The 13875-nt window shown below is 39.5% G+C and overlaps 3 long non-coding RNA genes across 3 annotated transcripts in view; 1 reads left to right on the top strand and 2 right to left on the bottom strand.

The window, feature by feature from the left end:
* The window catches only part of LOC147757569 (uncharacterized), a 157956-nt gene that overhangs the window by 125602 nt on the left and 18479 nt on the right, over positions 1–13875 (bottom strand). The window lies entirely within an intron of this gene.
* On the top strand, positions 3563–13083 carry LOC147757570 (uncharacterized). The gene is made up of 6 exons (XR_015320387.1): positions 3563–3932; positions 5712–5792; positions 7633–7741; positions 10648–10819; positions 11118–11302; positions 11481–13083. It is a non-coding gene; the product is annotated as an uncharacterized LOC147757570 (long non-coding RNA).
* Positions 5047–13784, bottom strand: LOC111245107 (uncharacterized). Its single transcript, XR_002671221.2, has 3 exons — positions 13645–13784; positions 13208–13330; positions 5047–5770 (listed from the first exon to the last, which is right to left on the bottom strand). It is a non-coding gene; the product is annotated as an uncharacterized LOC111245107 (long non-coding RNA).

The following is a 13875-nucleotide window of genomic DNA, read 5'->3' as shown; positions in this document are numbered from 1 at the left end:
CAAGGAAATTGTCAAGAGGTAAACCTTGCCAAAATAAATAATATTTACACGGATTATACTATACGCTTTAATTGCTTCGTTAATTGACTGCCTCAGCCGTACCTAATATCAAATGGTGATGATGTTGGGAACTTTCCAATTCGAAGACCTTCATACACTACATACGGCCTGCATTCAAACAAAAGCAAATCTGCACATATTCAAATTTATTCCAATAGGTCGCATGCAGCGAGGAAGATTGATTGAAACTTTGCGGATTAGAATTTAACACGCGACGCCGTTGTTATTCGAAATGGGATATGACAGGCCCATAGGAGGAGTGGTCGCCTTGGCAAAATCACCTAAACAGGAACCTGGAAAGGCGTCATCGTATGCAGATAGCAGGTACACTTATCAGGCAAGCAGGCTTTATGCTAGCTAACCTGACCCAGCCTACTCCTAGAAACCATTCAAACTACTGCAAACGCCTCAGATAGTTTCTTCTAGATATATCAAATTTTGTAAACGTATTTGCGCTCCGAATTAAGACGACCTAGCAAGCATGTAGATGTATTTACTAGCTTATGATCTATGTTGCGATTTCTCCGTAACGACTTGTACTTTTTACGCCGGCTTTCGGTAAGCAACATGCTTATTACTGTTAATAGTAACTCTTTGACTATTTCTATATACGGCTTGTAAATAGTTGGATTAGGCTTTGCTAGTCATTCTCTATAGATTTCATAATCGTGATATGAAAAATGAGAGTGTTTTCAACACTATTTTTTGATTTCGTGCCACACCTTCAGCTTAAAGCGGAGAAATATTAATTGTTTTTGCAAACATGCGTGACGCTTGGCAATATGGACGCTGTTCTGTGTGTTCTTTGTTTGTGCGTCCCTTCTATAGGTCGATAGAAAAACACCTCGAAGCTAACAAACTAATGTAACCCAATTTGCCAACTCTCAAGACTCTAAATGCTTTGCCTACACACCGGAAGTTTTTAAATAAAGGAGCAACGTTTACTATACACACAATGTTCACTACAAAAACCGTGAGCTGATGTGCTGCGACTGAAAATAATTTACGAAAGATAACTGGGTTTCATCTAACCCAGTTCGATTGACCCAAGCCCGGGGTCTGGCACACTCAGTTACCCGTAGTTTTAACAGCCCTAGGACTACTTCGCTTCTGTCAGAAAACGAGTAGAGAGATTCTTTAAATGGTAGGAACCGACAAGCTTATTCTGTGGACAGAATGTAAAGACGTTTTTTTGCACATTTAAGTTTTACATGGATATTCCTTCCGAATAGTTGAATTGAATTGAGTGTTACCCTGGAAACCATTATAGCAGAGGCCTTATTCAGCATCACATCATACATTAAATGAATAACGCATAGGTTTTTTGCTCCTTTTTTTGTATATAAAAGGATACATTCAGCGTTTCTGTGGGAATGCGAGCATTTGTTACGTACACGCAGGATTTGCCAACGATGTAATACTCACAGTCAGTTTAGTGGTCAACATATTAGCTAAATCTTTGAAACTGTTAAAAATTTAGGACATATCTAGTAGCACTTTGCGAAATTATAACGCCTATTACGTAGTATATCTTGACTGATTTCAAACTACACGTCTGCTGTTACTATAAAAAGATAACTAGAATGGTAATAAGTGCGAGGTTACAAAAACTTATAACCTCCTAAGGAAGCCGGTAAACAGTTGCGCACCAAATACGTTCTCCACAAATTAAAACAACTTGTAGGTTAAAGTGGCTATACGATACAAAATGCTCATTTCAGCTAGTACTCTCTGTCTGCTTTGTCTCCTGTCAGGTATTCACTTGCAGCGGTTAGAACAGCGGAGTAAAGAAAGTAACCAGGCATATACATACATAAATAAACAGGGATTAGAGGCCTAGGTGAAATAACCTAAAAATGAAACGGTATAATAATAACCTAAAAATAACGGTATAATAATAATAATAACTTGAACGCAATAGTCAGCACGTCAATCCGCTTTGTTCTCTAAGTGCAACGTATCCGTAAGTGTACCTTTGCATATGTGTGTTCATTGTAATTAGCCGATTTGGGATTTAAGAAGTGGCTTGAAAAACATTGCCCATGGCCAGCGCCGGCAGACGGTGACTGACCTATGATCTTTCGAAGTAAGCGAATGAATGCATATTAATGCGTACTGGAGGCAGTTAAAATAACGTCAATAACAGTGCTGGCAGGACCGCCCACTGTAGACGGGAGATGGCCACGAACCTAAAAGCAAACAGGTGGTGACCTAACTGCATCAATATCATCTTTGGTAACGACCCTTTGTCTGACCTCATTTAAGTAACAGGATCAGCAGAGCTGGATATTGCCACTAGTAGGCTATAGGGATTAACAAACGGCTTGTAGATCGGCGCTTTGCCGGTCATAGCGAACAAAATGCGAGAAAGGAAAGCATACATGGCAACAGGAGATAGAGCCCTGGATTTGTGAAGTGGACAGGCTCAGGAGAAATGAACAAGCAATTATTCAATCAAACAGGAACATCATCTACACTTTACATGATGACTATTGGGACCCAGCCGAAGCTACTTGGGTTTGTCAGTTATAACCATTGCAATGGCGATCACCAGAAACCTTGTCGATGTTGCACGCGCCGACATGGAACTCGTGGGGCTGGGTTCGAATGAGTCAAATGGATCCCACAATGAGCGAAAGCGAATAGTAGCTCGGAGAAGGTGCATAATCGGTGAAGTAACCGAGGAATGATAGATAACTAAGAGCGCGGTGTCAGTCGGGTAGTGCTAAGTAGGTGAAAAGGATCATGTTTAATGAAAAGTAAAGAATATGCGCAAATAAAGACAACGGGACGGCTACCAGTATAGATCGTGTTATCGATTGGAAATCTGCAATACAATCAAGCAAACACACACTGTAAAACCGCAAGTGTCTCAGGTCGGCACCCATTGAACCTGAGTACGCCTATACGAGAAACGCATAGAAGGAACGAGGTAGTAGACGAGCCGTTTGCATGTTCTGCTCGGTATGAGATGAGTTAATTCATGGTATTATCTACGGTAAGATCGTAAAGTAACACTGTATGTGTAGCTAAGGCAACTGGGCACTCTAGGCTTATAAGCAAGCCATGGTAGACGCGATGAATATTGCTCTTGACACGGAATCTCGGGGCGATACAAGCCAACTGCGTGTTTCGTATACGAAGTTACATTAACAATAACGATCACATCTATGGCATACAGCGGGCAACGACAAAACTAAAAATACTCAACTCTCTAACAGTATGGTTGCTCGTTCTAGGCTCTAGGCTGGCAGCCGTCTCTACTATCAGTGACGATGAAGTACGTTCACCAGCATGATAGAGGAGGTCTATGCTTTGAGCAAAGATGACTTAGTATCTATTTGATTTATTTTATCTGCGAGGAGCGGAAAAAGAAAGGCATAGGTAAAGAAGAAGCAAGAAAACGGGAACTTCCACCTAACATCTTAACTGGCCATTTTAGAAGCGATCTTACTAGACGTCCCGTATCTGCAAATTGTCACTCCGGTACAACGGTACCGACTTCTGGCCTTATGTATTCTTGTAACGAACCCATCAACATGATACTAAGTGAGCCTTTTTATGATGTTATGTCGCTGGCGAGTTTATGATCTACACACGCAGAGTTCGACCATCAACGTGCCAGCTACGCCTCCGTAACTGTCACTAATCCGACAGCCGTAGTCACCGTTGTCGTCACCGCCCATGTTTGTTCTACCAGATACTTGAGCCTCATGGTTAGCTGAGTCTTCTAAGGTCAAATCTAGAACAAACGCAGTCTATTTATACGAGTTATCCGGAGCCTACCAGTATATAGTAAGACGATCAATTTCGCTGCCTAACGCCGCTAACTCGGGAGGCCGTTAAGAACTATTCCCGGGCGAGACAAAAAGGTAAATGAGAATAGCTGAACTAGAGTAAACGGAGGGAGGCGTTTCATTGGTATCGTGCAACTATTATACGCAATAAATTATTTTAGCTTTAGATATTTGCAAAAAGATCTCATTAAAGAAGGAAAACCGCTAATGCATAGGTTAAGTCGGTAGTTAAAATTAATGAAAGAGGTGAAAGCTGCATCATTTATTGTTAAATTTACCGTGCGATCTACTTGCTTTTGGCCTATATTTAACAACCACCGCTGATATTGAACAGTTGAACTACGTGTCCTTGTCTCTACGCTGACTCTACCTGAATGGATATTGGTGGATTTATATATATTTATTTATAAGGACGAGAAGAGTGTCCAAAGGAAAAGCTGCTAATTAAATAACCGATACCACAATTTTGAAAAACCTAAAAGTTCCGCAAAGTTTTTAGTACATTGCTATGCGATTGTTAAGACATGTGGGAAATAGCAGCAAATCAACGTCAAACAGCCTGTGTCTAACCTTTTATAAGAACTCTGTCGCTAAACTTACGACTAAACGATACACATTTACCTGAAATAGGCCCAAAAGAAAGAAGTTTGCTCAGAACGAGAATACGAAAGCATTTTTTGCTTATCAAAAAAATCTCGTTGGATAGGGTATAAGGTTGTCTTTATAAAATATTCGCCTCAACTGATTATGGCTCATTTACGTGCTTGCCCCCAGGTTTTTCAATGTCGTTTTTTGGTTTTGGAAAAATCGCGGTAAAACTCGAAGCTAAATCAGTGATACGAGTTCAATGGCTCTGGTCTACGTTAGATACGAGATCGTAGTTCATCATGAACGTGCTGTAGAACAATAACATAGCATGCATGACGTAAAATCTTCGCGCGTGTATGACTAATAAATATACAGTGTAATACGATCATATCCTTAGATATACACTGAATGCATTAAGACTGGAATTGTACCCGTACCTTCGGTATGCTCAGGATGAAATTAAAGCCCTCAGAGGTGGGGCAATATTTGTGTCTTCGTTTAGTGCCCCATCGAAACGGGTCTATATTGCTTATTGCCACTGGGTTCAAAGATGCAGGGTATTGCATTACATATTGCTCCCAGAAAATAGTCACTCTTGTGTTTCGATACGTCTATATTCGTTTATTATACAGTTTAGATATTGATTCTTTATGTGCACATCTTGCATGACCGCACCAATTTTACTGCATAATATACGAAGCTGTGTTAGCATCACGAACCAAACCTCAAAAGGTATTGTCATTTCGTTCGTGCCAAATGTAGGCGTTTCTGTGACCGGCGTGCAGTAAAATATGGTAAGGCCCATTGGGTGTTTCCATCCCTATTTGTAGAGGAGTAGCTGTGATGGTCGCATATTCTTTCGGCAAATAGCTGTGTGCCGAAAAGCAGCTCGACAAAATCACCCGGGTGTGAATTATGACATAAATGAATGTCAAAGAAAGCAGGCAATACAGTAGACTCTCGGTCAACCTTCGCCTGACTCCGCCGTCTGGCTTCTTGATTGAGACTCCGTCGATATCCAAGAATCAAGACCGCACGCTGCCTCCAGCAGCAAGGACCACCTCGTCACCTGCGTACCCTGCAGTAGCCCGCCCGAAGCTTCTTCGGGTCGGGATGGCCATTGTCTCCAAGCTAATGCGAGCGTTCGACTAAACAATACGTCACGCCCGTTGCGGTGGCAGTACAAATGTGCAGTGTAATAAACATTCCGTATTATCTACGTTTGCTCTAACCAAAAAGAGGACGGATAAATCTTGCTTCTTCCAGGTGATCTAGGGACTTCAGCGGTAGCGCTGTGCAGTGCGGTGTTTTATTTGAAGGAATAGCTGTGCAAGTTCACGATAGGAGGTACGTGTAGAACCCAAATGTTAGAATACTAAATTCGTGAGGGGTGAATCGAAAAAATATATCTATATACGGAAATAAGAAGTCTTTGTAGTGCTTTAATCGATGAAGTCGTATGGTGAAGTCCTAATTACATAGCTTATTTCAAGAGTGGCTACATACATTGAAATCGACGGTTTAGCTATTCGTAAGTCTGGTGTAGTCTATATAGCGGATATAGCGTGTAGAGACTTGGCCACTTTTCCACTTACCTGAAAAAATGTAAAATGCAAAAAACAATTAGATTACTAAGGTGTTATTAGTAGTAAAAATTGACTATATAAGCTTAGCTATAATCGAACCCTATCGGAATACCTAAAAAGGCTTTTGCAAATTATGTTCTAATTTGTTTTGATACTACTCAGACACGGACAACAAGAAAAATAGGAGAACTATATTAAATTGGCAGAAGGGAAAACACGCAATTTACTCTAAATTAAGATGATTACGTTTATGGGCACCACAAGCAACTGTATGAGTTTGCCCCATGTGTCGCCGTCGAATGAAGTTCGTAGGGCCCTAGAGGGCCAAAATTACTGCTGTACACTCCATGGAAATAATAAATGGGTCTTCTTCTATAAGCCAGTTCAGTAGCAGCCGTGAAAACGTCTATCCGGAAATAACGAAACGATTCTATAAAACAAACATTCGGTCTTTCTAACTTTAGATTAAGGTAAGTAAACTATGTATCAGCTCAATTTTGTTTTTGTTAATACTATATTATGTGCCAGCCAGTATAATAAAGATACCTATCTTACAATTTTATATCTGACAACGGCCGTTGAACATTGTTGTCCCAGAGGGCTAAACTCTGCACGGAAAAATATACTCCCATAGCCAGTTTTAAGAAACCTTTCAGTTTAGCATTCATGTGGATGGAATATAGCAATGGATATGGAAGACGAAAAGCTGATAAGAACTTTAACGAAAAGTACATCATACGATTGAACTATTCTATGGCCCTTAGTAGAAATCAATTAGGGACTTACAGCAGTTCAGAACCTTTTCTATATGTTATGATTTGATAATTATTATAAGTCACTTTTTTGAAGCAACCCTTTTGCAGCTTGGAATAGCGATCTGAAGTACTGAACAAACTTTGAAGCTGATCGACATATCTCGTGTGTATCCGTTTGAATAATTGCCGATATTACATTATACCGTTTCAACTGAAATACGTGTCTTCGTACCTCGGCCCTCGTATTTCAAGTCGGCCGTAACACCGAGACAATTGAACACAGTTCTTCAGCGCAGATATATTAGCTATTAGCGACACATGATTTAAGTATCGATTTTTTTTGGGATGCTTATAGGTATTTTATAGTGAAAAAACCATGTTCGTTCTTAATCATGTCGATGCATGTACACTGGGAAGATCGTACCTTAAAAATCCCTGCAGCACATACTTCCTGTGACAATGTTGTTAAGTTTAAAATTATAAGGATTAGAAAGACTTGAGAAATCACTTATCCGGGACACTCCTTAGTTTCACTGTACCACACTTATTACGTGCGCAATAGTCTTTAAACATTCACGTGTAAATTCACATGCAAAAAGAATCAGCGTATCGTTAGACCTAGTGTGCAAGGTGACAAAAGCCCGCCTAGAGAGAACAGTCAGGCTCTAAATACAGAGTACGAACTTCGGAACCACAAGCACTATGGGTAACGCAACATAATGCGGCTTGTTAATATTCCCCTGAAACACCCAGCGCTAGCCAATGCTGGAAGTAATGGTGTTCTCGATCAGGCGTTTTTTTATCGTTTTCTGAGTTTTTTTTTTTTTTGTTTACTTGCTAATGCAGGCTCCGATTGTTTCATCGTTGAGTTGAACTTAAATGTCTAGTTATAGCACCGTGCGTGCGGATGAGTGAACGGCTGAACCATCTGATGCTGCACTAGCGGACCCTATCTGTGAGTAAATATGTTCTGTTATTCGTTTGTCGTTGTCAATATCAAGCGCTTTACACGCGGTAAAGTCAGTGAGGCAAGACAGATACGGGAATTTATCAGTTTTTCATCCACAGGGGTTTCTCAACCATTTTCGATCAAATGTATGAAACGGAAGAATCACTTGGCCCTCGTCACGTCTTGCAGGAAAGAAAATCGTAGCGTTTAGTCTAATCTTAGAAATGGTAGCATAGTAGACGACGCGCCGCGACAAGATAGTTTCTTGGGTTTCGAACACTGGAAAACTCTTTCTAAAGTTAAAAAAGTTCCCGCAGGAAAAGGATACCTCATATAGCCATACATGTTTCGTAAAAAAAGGAAATAGTATAAAGTTTTTGCTCAAAGAAGCAGCTCATCAACGTGTTTGACGTGTCTAGTTTAAATATAGCCCCCCTCTTGGAATAATCCTTAACTCTTACAAGCGTTGTCATCAAATCGAATCCTAAGTTATATTATTACCAGACGCCATTACATTAACTAATTATATAATCCTATTTAAATTATTAACCAGTGTATCTTATATAGTGAGTACATAAGGTCCTTTTAGCAATAAACGTTCTGCTCAATATAGGTTATACGTTGGGAGGAAGAAATTCAATTGTGTTAAATATGCGTCAGTAATGCGTGATGGGGCTGCGATACGGGAAGCCAATCACTTTGAGTGATACTTCTGTGACTAGTAGCTAGCAGACAGCCGAAGGAGGCTTAAAGAGTCATAGTTGAGGTTCAACCAATATGGACTAACGCGACGCTACCGTTCATGCTACCATCTGCTTGGTAAAATAGCAACAGTGGAAACTTTGAAAGTAATAACTACGGTACCACGTTAGTCAATAGTTGTCTTCAACTGTGGATAGTGTTAATTTCGTGCACGCTGAAGTCGATCACACAGCATACTCTACTAATGAATAAATCGTGCTTTGTTAAGGATCAACGCACAAATGAACTAACGGAAAAGGACCAAGTACGTGCTCCGCCACAATTCAACGTCCTATGGGGCGAAAGAAAGGGGGTTGCACATACATACAGACAGACACACACACACACGCACCCATCGTATGGGTTCTGTTCTAAAATATATGGCGTTCGTACGATAAATGGATTTTTTCTTGGATATTTGGGACGATAAATGGATAACGTCTAGGTTTCATATATGTAACGGTAAGTGGGGCTCAATTTTTTTAGTTTATCTCAAGTTTTAACACTATAATAAATCTCGAGATAAGCACGGGCCAGATACTTTGTGTGACTTACGTTACTTAAATTTCGAAAGGCGGGGCTGTAAGGAGCAACTATGTTTTACGTATTTTATTGAGCTTTTATTAACCAATAAAGCAGCCTGAAGTTATGTTCTCAGAGGCACACTGAGAGTCAGTTACTTTTTAGAGAAATCATTGCATCGAGTTGTATTAGATGGCCAGTCTGGGAACTATATGAGTCACTGTATGTCAGACAGGATACCATCGATGCTAATTTTACAAAAATATGAGGGTACTAAGTATCCTCAGAACACAACTCGGTTAAGTAACAAAGCGTATATATATCAAGTCGAATTAAATGATTACATTTTTGCCACATGTGCTTTCTGTCAATGCCATGCACATGTGGTTGATTTCAGAGAACCGTATGCACATTGTTACTAATTCTGCCATGGTTCCGACAATAACTTATTATTATAATTTTTTATTTTTTTGATGTCAGTCACAACCTTAATTTTAGATTAGAATAGTTTCACGCCTCGGGTCAGCAAAGGCTTGATTTAACTATGATGCATATATGTATGTGCCCAAGTTCATCTATGAGCCAAAATTTACCCACACACATGCTCATCATTATATTCACATATATTTAACAAAAAAAGTAATATTATTTTATTATGTGAGTCGCTAGTTTTTCTCTCGAAGATTACTTGAAACGTATTTATTATTAAAAAAAGAAAAAAAAAGTTTGACAATGTATCTTTAGCACAATCAAATCATAAACCGGCACCAGTGAACGGTCCCGATAGCCAGACAATGGGAGCGATGCAAAATCATAATCTCATATATCATATAATTTTATTACAGTCATTATATAACAGTCATTTTGTTTTTTTGCGGTTACCTATTTTATCACACTATTTCGGCCACGGTCTACGTGTTATGTCACATATTTCAAGTCTGCTAAAAAGCCGAAAAGCAAAAGGGCTAGTAATGCGTTTCTTCCCGGGGGGGAATCGAATCCCGGTTTCCTGTATAGCAGTAGAGGATACCGTCCACTATACTAGCCGATGCTCTTACGCTTGGAATATCTATCTTGTCGCTCGAAAATTGAAATACATATTATTTAATACCGACAACATGAATTGATAAAATGAACCCCGTCGATACGTCCTACTTTTGCCATTTAAAGCCATTCCCGTATATTATTTTGCAACATCATTTTTTCTAGCCATTGCCACAGGCTCTTTTAGGGATTTAGCCATTAACCTTATTGAATGATTGACTTTTTTGGTAGGAAATCGTTACCCACACACCCAAGTATCTCCACCTTTAGTCTTGCTACTTTCGTAAGATGCGGGCATATGCACTATAAACATCGGTTTCTCCAATCCATATTTTTTTAAAAATGAATTAGTTTTAGTGAACCCATTTAGTCTCTAATAAATGTACTAATATATTCGGACAAAATATATAATTTTTAATAAGCTAGAGTTTAGGCGGTACCCTAGAGCTGAATTTTGTTAAGAGTTTCTAAAATTGTCTAATAAATCTAAATTTGTCTTATCTATACGGAACTTCTAAAACTAAATGTGTTTTTAGTTTAATTTTCAGCATTAAGCTTGTGAACAGGCTATAAAAAGTCAACTCTTATTTTGCATTTATCATCAGGAACCGTTGATGTTTCAAGAAGGAAGTCTTTCAACAATAGTAGCCTTCAGTACTTCTGTCTATCACACGCAAACTTACATAGAAACTGGCGTGAACTTCATAAGCATTCTTTACCTTTTCTGAAATTGCAACGAACAGTTGTGTGGAGGATACTACCTCATTAGTTCTCAGTGTAAGTACTCAGCCGTTTAAGCTTCAAATTATATTTGTAAATCGACTCATCGGCTTAACCTGCTTATTCAACGTGAATGAATAATTCATAACTGTATATAAGTTCATTTGCATATTTCTTATCTAGAGATGACCCTGAACTGTTATTATTGGGATTTACTTAGGGCTTCTGTTGAGCTCAAAAGAAGTTGCATGAAAACGAACGCTCTTTCTCATATATCTATTGGACCTTTTTTTACACGACCTTTACCAAGGCTGCTCACTTTTCTAGCTCCTCTTTGCCTTCTTTGTCCTGTTAGGAATGAAGATAATCAGCCTAGTATGTGCAGACATGTATCTATACTGAATAAGCTTTCGAGCCTTCTTCCACCAATGACAGCGTCGAAGGGGGCAAAGGCAAAACGCAAAACATCACAGCTCACACTTAGACCGCATGCTTCGCCGGCTGAAGAATAGAGCAGAACGAATTGGTAGTTAGGCAAAGGTAAAAAAGCGATAACGTCTCGCCTCACTTCCTTACCGGCATAATCATTTCTGGAAAAATACGACAGAAATTGTTCATTTTGCGTAAGCTATACGATCACTGTGCACTAGGTCACTCAACATCTATAATAATGGTGTCGCATACGTACAACATTTGTCCCTCTCTTCCTAATGTGCAGCGCAACTATGTAGTGCATGGAATATTCGTGAACAAGGCGACCATACAAGGGCCAGAAAAGGCTAAAGACCAGGCCAGACAAGTCAAAAAGGACAAAGCCAGGCCTGAAAGGTCAAGGAGGCAGGTAAGCAGGCCGCCGACCGGCTAGTCAATTTCAGGCCGGCTATGTTCAGCTAGGCAACGGGACAGAAGCAGCTATTCTGACGGTTTTAGCACGTGGTAAGCGTGACAGAAAAGATCTTCTCCGCGCAAAATGTAATAAGAATGAATAGACGCGGTCTATCAATCATGCTCGGTACTTGAGACATGGTAAGGTAACGAAATTTCCAATTGACTCATAGTGTTGAGTCAGCGAAGATAGTTGTTCCTTTTGTCGTTTTACATTTCGACACTTAGCATATAAACTAGGTGCCTGATATTCTTCCGATTTACCGAAGCCCTGCTGTGTTTTGAGATGACGCACGGAAATGGGATCAAATAATAAAACTCCTTGATTATTTTTTAGTCTTAAGAGAATCGAAACAACTACTACTTAATTTAGCGATGCGACGGAGTACGAGGGCGGACTTTACCATTTCTAATCATTAAAATTATCTAACGTGGCTTCGCTACGCATGTAATTAGCTATGGGAACAAACGCAGTCTATTGATTAGAAACGTCACACAAGAAAGACACCCTTGGATAGCACCTTGCTTCAAGTAGATAAAGTAAAATCACCTATCCTATAGCTACTTAGGTTGGGCCTAATATAGTGAAAATTCCTTGATCTTCCTCCTAACCAAACAGCCGTTAGATAGATACGTATAATAGTTCGGATTCCTCGCTGATGTTTAATTTCTTAAGCAAACTTTAAAGGCTTTCTTGATTAGCTTTATAATGTTATTAACGAACAATGAATCATGCGCAAGGAATATAGCTGAGACTTTACAAATAACGCTTAAGCCCATTGGTTAGGGTCTTCCCAGAACGCGCCGACACGACCCAGTTACCCTTCACACCCATGCGAGCCTGTTCTTCAACTACGCTGTCAGGTAGACTAATGCCAGTCTGAAAATCGTTCCTTCTACTTATTTATATAGGACATTTGTTGAATTTACAAGCACATGTAATGTTATCAATGCTAGTAGAACCAGTGAAAATGTTTGGCAAAGCTTTTGCAATACCCATCATACCAAAAACGTGTACTAAATGGTTCGTTTACCAGACCAGTTTGACTATAGAGTTTCTCTATCGTGGTCACGTAGATATCGTTGCTCTCATATATTTCGAATAGACGATCGAATGTATGAACGGGTGTGTCGGAAATGTATTCGCCCACAGAAGACCCTAACAATACGAGTGACGTCATTCATTCATTCACATAGCGCCACAAACAGTAGCACCACATAGAATAACCCTCGCCATTTAAGGACTATTTAGGTTACCGGCCTTCGGTCAAAGCAGACGGTGGCTGCTAAAAATGTTCATCACCCAGTCATTTTAAACACATGGAACTTAGTAATGGAGCAGGAAACGATTAAAATTATAGGGATATTTTTTAATAGCCAATCATCTTGAATTAGAATTTTATAATAAATGGAACTGATATACATGTATATTTAGAATAAACGAAAAAATAAAGAATAAAGCCTTTTGAGCGTTCTAAAATTGTGTAATTTAATGATTGAGACGACCATTTTACTACTTACTTAGACGGATACAATGATCGTAATCGTCGTCATACCTACCAGGAGATGTTGCACAAATACAGGCTAGCTGCTTGTCGTCAATGCTTATTGAGGTACACGACTTGAGTCAAAGTCTTGAAAACGACAATAGACTTGTGTTGAAGTTGCGAAGATTGGAGCTCCCTGAATCGGAGCCAATTATAAACAAAAAGAAGCCTCTAAGGTTTATAATTTTGGGTTAAAACATGCATTGGGGTTCCCGTCCAAAAATCCTAAGGCTTGCCTTTATTTGCGATTTTTAAAAATTCAGTTGTTTTTTTTTGGGTTTCGGTCTTCGCACAAAATTTAATTTGGGCCAGCGGGCTGTCGCGGCTGTACACAGCCTCTTTCATCAACACAAACAATATGAGCTGATCAAAAGACAGGAGCAATGGTAGACTGCATAAAACCAAGGAGAATAGATAAAAGCATTTAGAAGGAGGCGTCCGAAGACTTACCGTTCAATCCAATAATGTAAACAATCGAGTTATTGTAGTTCACTGTGGGTGTTAAAATCGACATATTGGTCGGTAATCAATTTTTCTAATAACACTTGGAAAGGAACATATTTCCATTTTATAGTCGAGCACGACTCAAACGTTCCATTTTAACTGAGCAATGCCTGAACTGGATTAAGGTTTGTTTCTAGACGACGGATACTAAACAACAGCTTTACGTAGTAAATCACC

Source organism: Varroa destructor, unplaced genomic scaffold, assembly GCF_002443255.2.
Source record: "Varroa destructor unplaced genomic scaffold, Vdes_3.0 BEIS01000002.1, whole genome shotgun sequence".
In the NCBI taxonomy this organism is placed as follows: Eukaryota; Metazoa; Arthropoda; class Arachnida; order Mesostigmata; family Varroidae; genus Varroa; species Varroa destructor.
Note: the sequence above shows the minus strand (reverse complement) of the source record. Positions and strands in the feature narration are given on the sequence as shown.